Below are 11,193 nucleotides of genomic sequence, written 5' to 3' on the forward strand. Positions count from 1 at the left end.
ATTCCTGAATACTCCACAGATAATCGGCTGTATCCGGCAATTTGCAGCTCTGTTATGCGGCATGGAATACTCCTGAATATGTACCAGGTATGGGGGTCTGACTAGAGCCCTTAGTTGCCATGGTGAATAATCCCTTGGGGGTACTTGCAAGGGAACATTTGCACTTCACACCTTGGGCCACCAGGTATCCTGCAATTGGTCAAAAGTCTTACTTTGGATTGGTGGAGCAATGTCTTGCCCCTCCTCTAAAACCCTTCCCCACTGGTCCATTGTGGGTCCCCAGACATGATTTCATATGGTTTATATTATTAATATTATTATTGTTATTATTATTATTGGTGGTGGTGTTGTTTTATGTTCATAGGTAGACTGTATAGATAGTCTGGCAAACAAAAATGAATTACACAAATTTTATTATAAATAAAGAAAATAGAGTATAATATAAGTTATAAGGCATATAAATTGACAATGTTATATGTATATATATCTCAATGTACAACACATAACAGAATAGAATACATTAGAACAGAATACACTGTAATATCATAGTATATAATACAAATGCTTTTTGGGAGCATAAATGAAACTCTAAATTTTGAGCATTCCCAAGAACAACCCAGCTTCCGTGGTCTCCATTGTGAATCTATCCGCAACAGCTTGTGCATGGTGATTCACAACATATTTTTGGTCTTTGTCCAGTCTATTCTATAGCACCCCACACAGTACAGACAACTCTGTGCTAGGCGGGAGGACCCACGCTGGCCTTCCATCCAAGATGGCGTTTAAAGAACACTAGCTCTGGCCTTGTGCTGCTGCACAACACAGTGAAAACAGAAATTAGATTGCTGAAAATAGCAAATGGAGAAAAAGTCTAAGAACTACTGGGGAAATGATGTTTTGACTTACTCTTCTCCTCCTTTGCCTCGTTCGAGTGGCGATCCTCTTTGTTCTCTAGATTCCCTTCTTGGTTCATCCTGTAACTCTTTTGAATAGTCTCAATAGGTCTTGCAGGATGCAAGAGAGAAAACAAAGTGGAGAAGAAAGGAAGATTGATTAAAAGTTTGTTTAGAATTCCAGGTACTGCTATGAAACAATCGCGACAATATAGCCTAGCAACAAAACACGCTGTCTTACCTTGTCCGTGGATCATATCTGTGCGTGTTGTTTTCAGCATTATGCATTCTCCGCACAGCTTCCTGTAGAAGCAAAATTAATACAAGAGTTAAATTCAACCACATTAAGGGATAAAGCAGATAAAGAAATGTGAATGTATCAGAATGCGCGGTAATCAAAGACAAAAGGCAGAAGGCTACGGAAATAAACTTACCGAAACAGAATTATTTCCCGCTCGTCTTCTTTTTTTGGGCAGACTCTTCTTGCGCCTCTTTGATGGGACTCCATCCTGTCCAACCGCCGAATAACATTCTCCATGAACATTTAATGCTGTTCAGACATCTTCTTAAAAATACATTTAACGGAGACACCAGTTTTCATTCGGACTCGGCGTTGGAAAAATTGGATATTCCCGGCGCACGAGTAGCCTCTCCACTCTGCTTTCCGTTCGAAAACTCAAGTGTTCTTTTGCAAGTCATCTTCAGAATGCACACTATCGACAGAATACGGAGTAAAACTTCTGTAATCTCTCAGTGACTTGCTTCTCCTACATACCCCTTCCGCAAAGCAAATTTCGCGCTGCATTTGCACACAATGCTATTGGTTACACTGCGTGAAAAGTGGTGTATTCGGAAATATCCGGACAAAGTAAACTTCCGCTAAACCTGCTGTTTTCCGGAGGTATTCGGATGCCCGCAGAATTTTGTCATGCGGACCTGAAAACTCCCGCAAATGTCCGAATACAGCTGTTAGACGGCAGTTTTTGGCCTCCGCGTGACCACAGTCGTTAGCTGATGGCTTGGCCTTTCAAATGCTAATAACAGTCAGTGGTCAAGGTGGGACTGGGTATAGAAGCCTGCCCCCCTTCCTCGCTGTAACTTTCTATCAGTTAGCCTATATGTAATATTTAGGCTATATTTTGATAACCACACAAACTTGTTAGGTGTTGCACGGTGTATAATACAGCAGTGGTAGGCCCATATAGCCTTTAATGTCATTGCACTGTCGTGCAGCTAAATTAAGATGGACTCTTCAAATGGAGCATACAAAAACACACTGAAAACATAATTTAAAAAAAAGTCTAAATGAGAGGTTCATTAATTACATATTTGATTGTTATGCAACTGTCCTTTACTTGGGGTCAAAGGTACAGGGTGACCAAATGCAAACAGACCAAATGGGGGACAAGTAGTAAGTTTGTGTGGGATATGTTACTAATGCTAAGAGATGATGTGAAACTTAGATATAATGTCAGTCTAACTGAATAAGAAACACTTGTATACACTTGTACTGATAGACATCCAACATGCATTGGCCATTAAGTTAAGTTAAGTTAAGTCTCCGTGATTGTACACACACACTGTGAACAGCGAGCAGTGAATTTGTCTCTGCATTTAACCCATCCAACACACCAGTAGTGAACACACAACAGATGCAGGAGCAGTGGGCAGCATTCCTCTGCGCCCGGGGAGCATTAGGGTTAAGTGCCTTGCTCAAGGGCACACAGCCGTGGATGCCTGGGAATTGAATTGAACCAGCATCCCTCCGGTCACAAGCCCGGTTCTCTAACCTTTAGAGCACAGCTGCCCTTTTTTTTTTTTTTTTTTCATTACAGGCCCATCAAAGGCAACTGTACTTAAACAAAGCAGCAGGCATCATACAGCTCAAGTCTTTCAAGTTAAACCCCTGACCAAATCCAACCAAAAGAATAAATAAGGCTCAAAATAAAATATTACATAAAATAAAACAATTTCAATGCAAATCTTTATATCAAGCCAACATCTCTGTTGGATGAGTAGCATGGTCAGAAGGGATAAAAGGACTTTTTCCTTTCTTTTTTGACCATGATGTCGGCTGACAGCATTTACCTTCATATCTGTAAAGTTTTACTAAGTTTAGCTTTTGTGACGTAGCAAAGAAATTCGTCGGCCCCACAGCTGCAGTTTGATTGACGGCCGCCACAGCCTCTTGATGACTGCCCTCAATGCTCTCCTCTCAGCCATTTGGTGAAAGCAAGGCTTTTAAAAAAACTCAGATGTGTTGCATTTTTACTGCTTTTGACATAGCGCTATTAAATAGATTAGAAACTATGCCGCAATGGCATAAGCGGCTCATGTGCCGGGCGGGTAAAATAATGGATCCATATATTTTTTATTTCCGACATTTAAAAACCAAACGAGCAGCGAAAATGCGGGGCATTATCTCAGTATGAGGGGTGCGGGACAAAGGATACAGGAGTTTTTTTTTTTTTTTTTTTTTAAGTTTACAGGGCATAGGAGTTTTTGTTGTTGTTGTTTTTGTTGTTGTTGTTCCTCGCTTGTTTGTTCGGAATGTTTCTCCTCAGTACGAGGACGCGCCCCGTTTTCAAACCACCCACTTAGAATCTAAGGTTGAGTCCTGTCCAATCAGTTTTCTGTGCGTGCATGGCGTAGAGTGACAGTAACCAATAGCATTGTGTGCAAATCCAGCGCGAAATTTGGGGAAGGGGTTACCTGTACGTAGGAAAAACAAGTCACAGAAGGATTACAGAAGTTGTACTCCGTATTCTGTCGATAGTGTGCATTCTGAAGATGGCTTGCAAAAGAACACTTGAGTTTTCGAACGGACAGCGGAGTGGAGAGGCTACTCGTGCGCCAGGAATATCCAATTTTTCCAACGCCGAGTCCGAACGAAAACAAACAACTGGTGTCCCCGTTAAATGTATTTTAAGAAGATGTCTGAACAGCATTAAATGTTCATGGAGAATGTTATTCGGCGGTTGGACAGGATGGAGTCCCATCAAAGAGGCGCAAGAGGAGTCTGCCCAAAAAAAGAAGACGAGCGGGGAATATCTCTGTTTCGGTAAGTTTATTTCTGTAGCCTTCTGGCTTTTGTCTTTGACTGCCACGCATTCTGATACATTCACATTTCTTTATCTGCTTTATCCCTTAATGTGGTTGAATTTAACTCTTGTATTAATTTTGCTTCTACAGGAAGCTGTGCGGATAATGCATAATGCTGAAAACAACACGCACAGATATGATCCACGGACAAGGTAAGACAACGTGTTTTGTTGGTAGACTATATCGTCGCGATTGTTTCATAGCAGTGCTTGGAATTCTAAACAAACTTTTAATCAATCTTCCTCTCTTCTCTGCTTTTTTTTCTCTCTAGCATCCTGCAAGACCTATTGAGACTATTCGAAAGAGTTACCGGCTGAATCCAGAGAACAATGAGGGGGGCAGGATAGCCACTCAAACGAGGCAAAGGAGGAGAAGAGTAAGTCAAAACATCATTTCCCCAGTAGTTCTTAGACTTTTTCTACATTTGCTATTTTCAGTGATCTAATTTCTGTTTTCACTGTGTTTTGCATCTGCACAAGGCCAGAGCTAGTGTTCTTTAAACTGAGGAAGAGGACCACATCAGTAGATCTCAGTAGATATAATTTCTGAAGAGGACGCCGCCATCTTGGATGGAAGGCCAGCGTGGGTCCTCCCTCCTAGCACAGAGTTGTCTGCACTGTGTGGGGTGCTACAGAATAGAGACCACGGAAGCTGGGTTGTTCTTGGGAATGCTCAACATTTAGAGTTTCATTTATGCTCCCAAAAAGCATTTGTATTATATACTATGATATTACAGTATATTCAGTTCTAATGCAATTCTATTCTGTTATATGTCAGTCTACCTATGAACATAAAACAACACCACCACTAATAATAATAATAATAATAATAATAATAATAATATTAATAATACAAACCATATGAATTCATGTCTGGGGACCCACAATGGACCAATAGGGAAGGCTTTTAGAGGAGGAGCAAGACATTGCTCCACCAATCCAAAGAAAGACTTTTGACTAATTGCAGGATACCTGGTGGCCCAAGGTGTGAAGTGCAAATGTTCCCTTGCAAGTACCCCCAAGGGATTATTCACCATGGCAACTAAGGGCTCTAGGCAGACCCCTAAACACGGTACATATTCAGGAGTATTCCATGCCGCGTAACAGAGCTGCAAACCGCCGGATACAGCCGATTATCTGTGGAGTATCCGGGAATATACAGGAGTATTGCAGTCTGGATACACCTCTTTTCACGCAGTGTTACTGTCACTCTACGCCATGCATGCACAGAAAACTGATTGGACAGGACTCAACCTTAGATTCTAAGTGGGTGGTTTGAAAACGGGGCGCGTCCTCGTACTGAGGAGAAACATTCCGAACAAACAAGCGAGGAACAACAACAACAAAAACAACAACAACAAAAACTCCTATGCCCTGTAAACTTTAAAAAAAAAAAAAAAAATCTCCTGTATCCTTTGTCCCGCATCCCTCATACTGAGATAATGCCCCGCATTTTCGCTGCTCGTTTGGTTTTTAACTGTCAGAAATAAAAAATAAATGGATCCATTCTTTTTTACCCGCCCGGCACATGAGCTGCTTATGCCGTTGCGGCATAGTTTCTAATCTATTTAATAGTGCTATGTCAAAAGCAGTAAAAATGCAAAATATCCGAGTTTTTTTTAAAAGCCTTGCTTTCACCAAATGGCTGAGAGGAGAGCATTGAGGGCGGTCATCAAGAGGCTGTGGCGGCTGTCAATCAAACTATGCAGCTGTGGGGCCGACGAATTTCTTTGCTACGTCACAAAAACAAAACTTAGTAAAACTTTACAGATATGAAGGTAAACGCCGTCAGCTGACATCATGGTCAAAAGGAAAGGAAAAAGTACTTTTATCCCGTCTGACCATGCTACTCATCCAATACAGATGTTGGCTTGATATAAAGATTTGCATTGAAAATGTTTTATTTTATGTAATATTTTATTTTGAGCCTTATTTACTCTTATAGTAAATAAATAAGTGGATTTGGTCAGGGGTTTAACTTGAAAGACTTGAGCAGTATGATGCTTGCTGCTTTGCTTAAGTACAGTTGCCTTTGATGGGCCTGTAATGGCCAATGCATGTTGGATGTCTATCAGTACAAGTGTATACAAGTGTTTCTTATTCAGTTAGACTGACATTATATCTATGTTTTACCTTATTTCTCAGCATTAGTAACATGTCCCACATTGTCCCACACAAACTTACTACTTGTCCCCCATTTGGTCTGTTTGCATCTGGTCACCCTATACCTTTGACCCCAAGTAAAGGACAGTTGCATAACCATCAAATATGTAATTAATGAACCTCTCATTTGGACTTTTTTTTTTTTTAATTATGGTTTCAGTGTGTTTTTGTATGCTCCATTTGAAGAGTCCATTGTTATTTAGTTGCACAACAGCGCAATGGCATTAAAGGCTATATGGGCCCACCACTGCTGTATTATACACCATGCAACACCTAACAAGTTTGTGTTGTTATCAAAATATAGCCTAAATATTACATATAGGCTAACTGATAGAAAGTAACAGCGAGGAAGGGGGGCAGGCTTCTATACCCAGTCCCACCTAGACCACTGACTGTTATTAGCATTTGAAAGACCAAGCCATCAGCTAACGACTGTGGTCATGCGGATGCCCGAAAACCTCCGTCTAACAGCTGTATTCGGACATTCACAGTTTTCAGGTCCGCATAGCAAAGTTCTGCGGGCATCCGAATACCTCTGGAAAACAGCAGGTTTAGCGGAAGTTTACTTTGTCCGGATATTTCCAAATACACCACTTTTCACGCAGTGAGAGGCTCGACAGACTGGACAAAAGACAAATTGCCCAGCAATTTGTGCAGGGTAATGAAAGGAGGAGAAGAGCTTCGAGGGGCGTAGCTCTGGACAGTAGATTTGCTTGGCTACACCATGCACATAGAAGTCATTTCTGATACTTTTATGATTTGAAAAGCCAGAGGTTGAAATTCATCTGTAGTAGATTATTTCATTTTACTATTTAAAGTCTGAAGTAGACTATTTTATTTATTTATATAAATGTTTTGTTAAAACACTTGTATTTTTTATGTTGCTAATGCTAATAATAGTTGACTATAATGGCACACTAAGTGGGTTGCAAACCATTATAATTGTATGTTAAGTTTTCTGTACATAGGTTCTTTGCTGTTTTCCTATAATATACTGTTAGAATAAAGCAATTATCTATCAGTGTCTCCTCTCATAATTTGTAACATTACAGTATACTGGGAATCAGTAAACATAAACTTAAAACATATTGTGGAGAAAGCTTGTTGTTGTTTAGATGACTGGCAACTAAATACTAGACAACACAGTAACTGTTTGATCACGTATGTTGACCAGTGTTGATGTAGCCTTGTGTTGACTCTTGTTCATCCACGGCTTCATAAAAAGTCAGTATCCCATCCAGGGGTTCCATTAGCCAGTAATTACCAGTTTTTGCTTATTGAAATTTATGAAAAAACGATAAATTAAAAACTTGCCGATCAAAATGTCCAGTGAGAGTGACGCCCCGGCCGGCATTTCAATGTTTATTAAAGTTTGAGTCAACGTCATGGATCAAGGTTGAATCACTGCTGAATTTTGTTTCGATTTTGAAAATCAAATCAACGTTGATATCAAGACGTTGTTTCAACGACTTACTTTTCAACATTGGTGAATATAAGGTCTTGCTTCGATTTTGAATTAATGTTGAATTAAGTATTGATTTTGAAAATTTAATCAAAGTTGATATCGCAACGTTGTTTCAACTTCTTACTTGTCGACATGGGAGGGTTGCCGGTTTAATTCCCAGAACCAGCATCCACGGTTGTGTGCACTTAACCCCAATGCTCCCCGGACGCAAGGAATGCTGCCCACTGCTCCTGCATCTGGTGTGTGTGTTCAGTACTGGTGTGTTGGATGGGTTAAATGCAGAGGACAAATTCACAGTGTGTGTGTGTGAGATTTAGAGATTTACACTCACGTTTACATTTACATATTCTTAGTATGGTGTATTGAATACAATGTAAAGCTTCCGTTTCAAAACAGAACAAGCACCCTGATACCTGTGGCTACACTTCACCAAAATGGTGACGTCCCAAATTACTATGTGTAACACAATAACTTAAAACATAGAGACAGATATCCCAAAAACACCAGTAAACATCCCCAACACACATCTACTTCAAACATGTTGTCCGCGCCGGCCAGCACTACCTAGCATCTTCCTTGCCAATGTACGGTCTCTAGCTAACAAGATGGACGAACTAAGGACTTGGACCCTCACACAGAAAAGGCTTATGGACTGTAACCTCATGTTTTTTACGGAAACATGGCTAAACAATGATGTCCCTAACAACGTGGTGGAACTAGAGGGCCGCACGGTCTTCAGGGCTGACAGAGCTGCAGTAGCAACAGGTAAAAGCAGGGGTGGTGGTTTATGTATCTATGTGTATAAATCATGGTGCACTGACTCTACCATTGCTGACACTTTTTGCTCTGCTGATCTGGAATACCTGATTATTAAGTGCAGACCTTTTTATGTACCTCGAGAGTTCTCGTGCATCATTGCTGCTGCAGTTTATGTACCACCGCATGCTAATGCTAAAGTAGCCATGAAAGACCTCAGTGCCACTATTAGCAAGCTACAGTCACTGCATCCAGACAGGGCCTTTGTTGTTGCTTGGGACTTCAATCACTGCAACCTGCACTGCGTGAAAAGTGGTGTATTCGGAAATATCCAGACACAGTATACTTCCGCTAAACCTGCTGTTTGCCGGAGGTATTCGGATGCCCGCAGAACTTTGTTATGCGGACCTGAAAACTCCCGCAAATGTCCGAATACAGCTGTTAGACAGCGGTTTTCGGGCATCTGCGTGACCACAATCGTTAGCTGATGGCTTGGCCTTTCAAATGCTAATAACAGTCAGTGGTCAAGGTGGGACTGGGTATAGAAGCCTGCCCCCCTTCCTCACTGTAACTTTCTATCAATTAGCCTATATGTAATATTTAGGCTATGTATTGATAACCACAAAAACTTGTTAGGTGTTGCATGGTGTACAATACAGCAGTGGTGGGCCCATGTAGCCTTTAATGTCATTGCTCCGTTGTACAGCTAAATTACAATGGACTCTTCAAATGGAGCATACAAAAACACACTGAAAACATAATTTAAAAAAAAGTCTAAATGAGAAGTTCATTAATTACATATTTGATGGTTATGCAACTGTCCTTTACTTGGGGTCAAAGGTATAGGGTGACCAGATGCAAACAGACCAAATGGGGGACAAGTAGTAAGTTTGTGTGGGACAATGTGGGACATGTTACTAATGCTGAGAGATAATGTAAAACTTAGATATAATGTCAGTCTAACTGAATAAGAAACACTTGTATACACTTGTGCTGATAGACATCCAACATGCATTGGCCATTACAGGCCCATCAAAGGCAACTGTACTTAAGCAAAGCAGCAGGCATCATACTGCTCAAGTCTTTCAAGTTAAACCCCTGACCAAATCTAATTGTAAGAATAAATAAGGCTCAAAATAAAATATTACATAAAATGTAATAAAATGTCTTGATGACCGCCCTCAATGCTCTCCTCTCAGCCATTTGGTGAAAGCAAGGCTTTTAAAAAAACTCGGCTATGTTGCATTTTTACTGCTATTGACATAGTGCTATTAAATAGATTAGAAACTATGCCGCAACGGCATAAGCAGCTCATGTGCCGGGTGGGTAAAATAATGGATCCATATATTTTTTTACTTCTGACAGTTAAAAACCAAACGAGCAGTGAAAATGCGGGACATTATCTCAGTATGAGGGATGCGGGACAAAGGATACAGGAGTTTTTTTTTTTGTTTTTTTTTAAGTTTACAGGGCATAGGAGTTTTTATTGTTGTTCCTCGCTTGTTTGTTTGGAATGTTTCTCCTCAGTACGAGGACACGCCCTGTTTTCAAACCACCCACTTAAAATCTAAGGTTGAGTCCTGTCCAATCAGTTTTCTGTGAGTGCATGGCGTAGAGTGACAGTAACCAATAGCATTGTGTGCAAATTCAGCGCGAAATTTGCTTTGGGGAAGGGGTTACCTGTACATAGGAAAAGCAAGTCAGAGAAGGATTACAGAAGTTGTACTCCGTATTCTGTCGATAGTGTGCATTCTGAAGATGGCTTGCAAAAGAACACTTGAGTTTTCGAATGGAAAACAGAGTGGGGAGGCTACTCGTGCGCCGGGAATATCCAATTTTTCCAACGCCGAGTCCGAACGACAACAAAAACTGGTGTCCCCGTTAAATGCATTTTTTTAAGAAGATGTCTGAACAGCAGTAAACGGAGAATGTTATTCGTCGGTTGGACAGGATGGAGTCCCATCAAAAAGGCGCAAGAGGAGTCTGCCCAAAAACAGAAGACGAGCGGGAAATAACTTTGTTTCGGTAAGTTTATTTCTGTAACCATCTGGCTTTTGTCTTTGACTGCCGCACATTCTGATATGTTCACATTTCTTTATCTGCTTTATCCCTTAATGTGATTGAATTTAACTCTTGTATTAATTTTGCTTCTACAGGAAGCTGTGCGGAGAATGCATAATACTGAAGACAACACGCACAGATATGATCCACAGACAAGGTAAGACAACGTGTTTTGTTGGTAGACTATATCGTCGCGATTGTTTCATAGCAGTACCTGGAATTCTAAACAAACTTTTAATCAATCTTCCTTTCTTCTCCACTTTTCTTTCTCTATAGCATCCTGCAAGACCTATTGAGACTATTCGCAAGAGTTACAAGATGAACCAAGGAGGGAATCTAGAGAACAATGAGGGGGGCAGGATCGCCACTCGAACGCGGCAAAGAAGGAGAAGAGTAAGTCAAAACATCATGTCCCCAGTAGTTCTTAGACTTTTTCTCCATTTGCTGTTTTCAGCAATCTAATTTCTGTTTTCACTGTGTTTTGCAGCAGCACAAGGCCAGAGCTAGTGTTCTTTAAACGCCATCTTGGATGGAAGGCCAGCGTGGGTCCTCCTGCCCAGCACAGAGTTGTCTGCACTGTGTGGGGTGCTATAGAATAGACTGGACAAAGACCAAAGATATGCTGTGAATCACCATCCACGAGCTGTTGCGGATAGATTCACAATGGAGACCATGGAAGCTGGGTTGTTCTTGGCAATGTTCAACATTTAGTTATGATATTACAGTATATTCTGTTCTAATGTATTCTATTCTA

This window comes from Chanos chanos, chromosome 6 (assembly GCF_902362185.1).
Source record: "Chanos chanos chromosome 6, fChaCha1.1, whole genome shotgun sequence".
Classification (NCBI taxonomy): domain Eukaryota; kingdom Metazoa; phylum Chordata; class Actinopteri; order Gonorynchiformes; family Chanidae; genus Chanos; species Chanos chanos.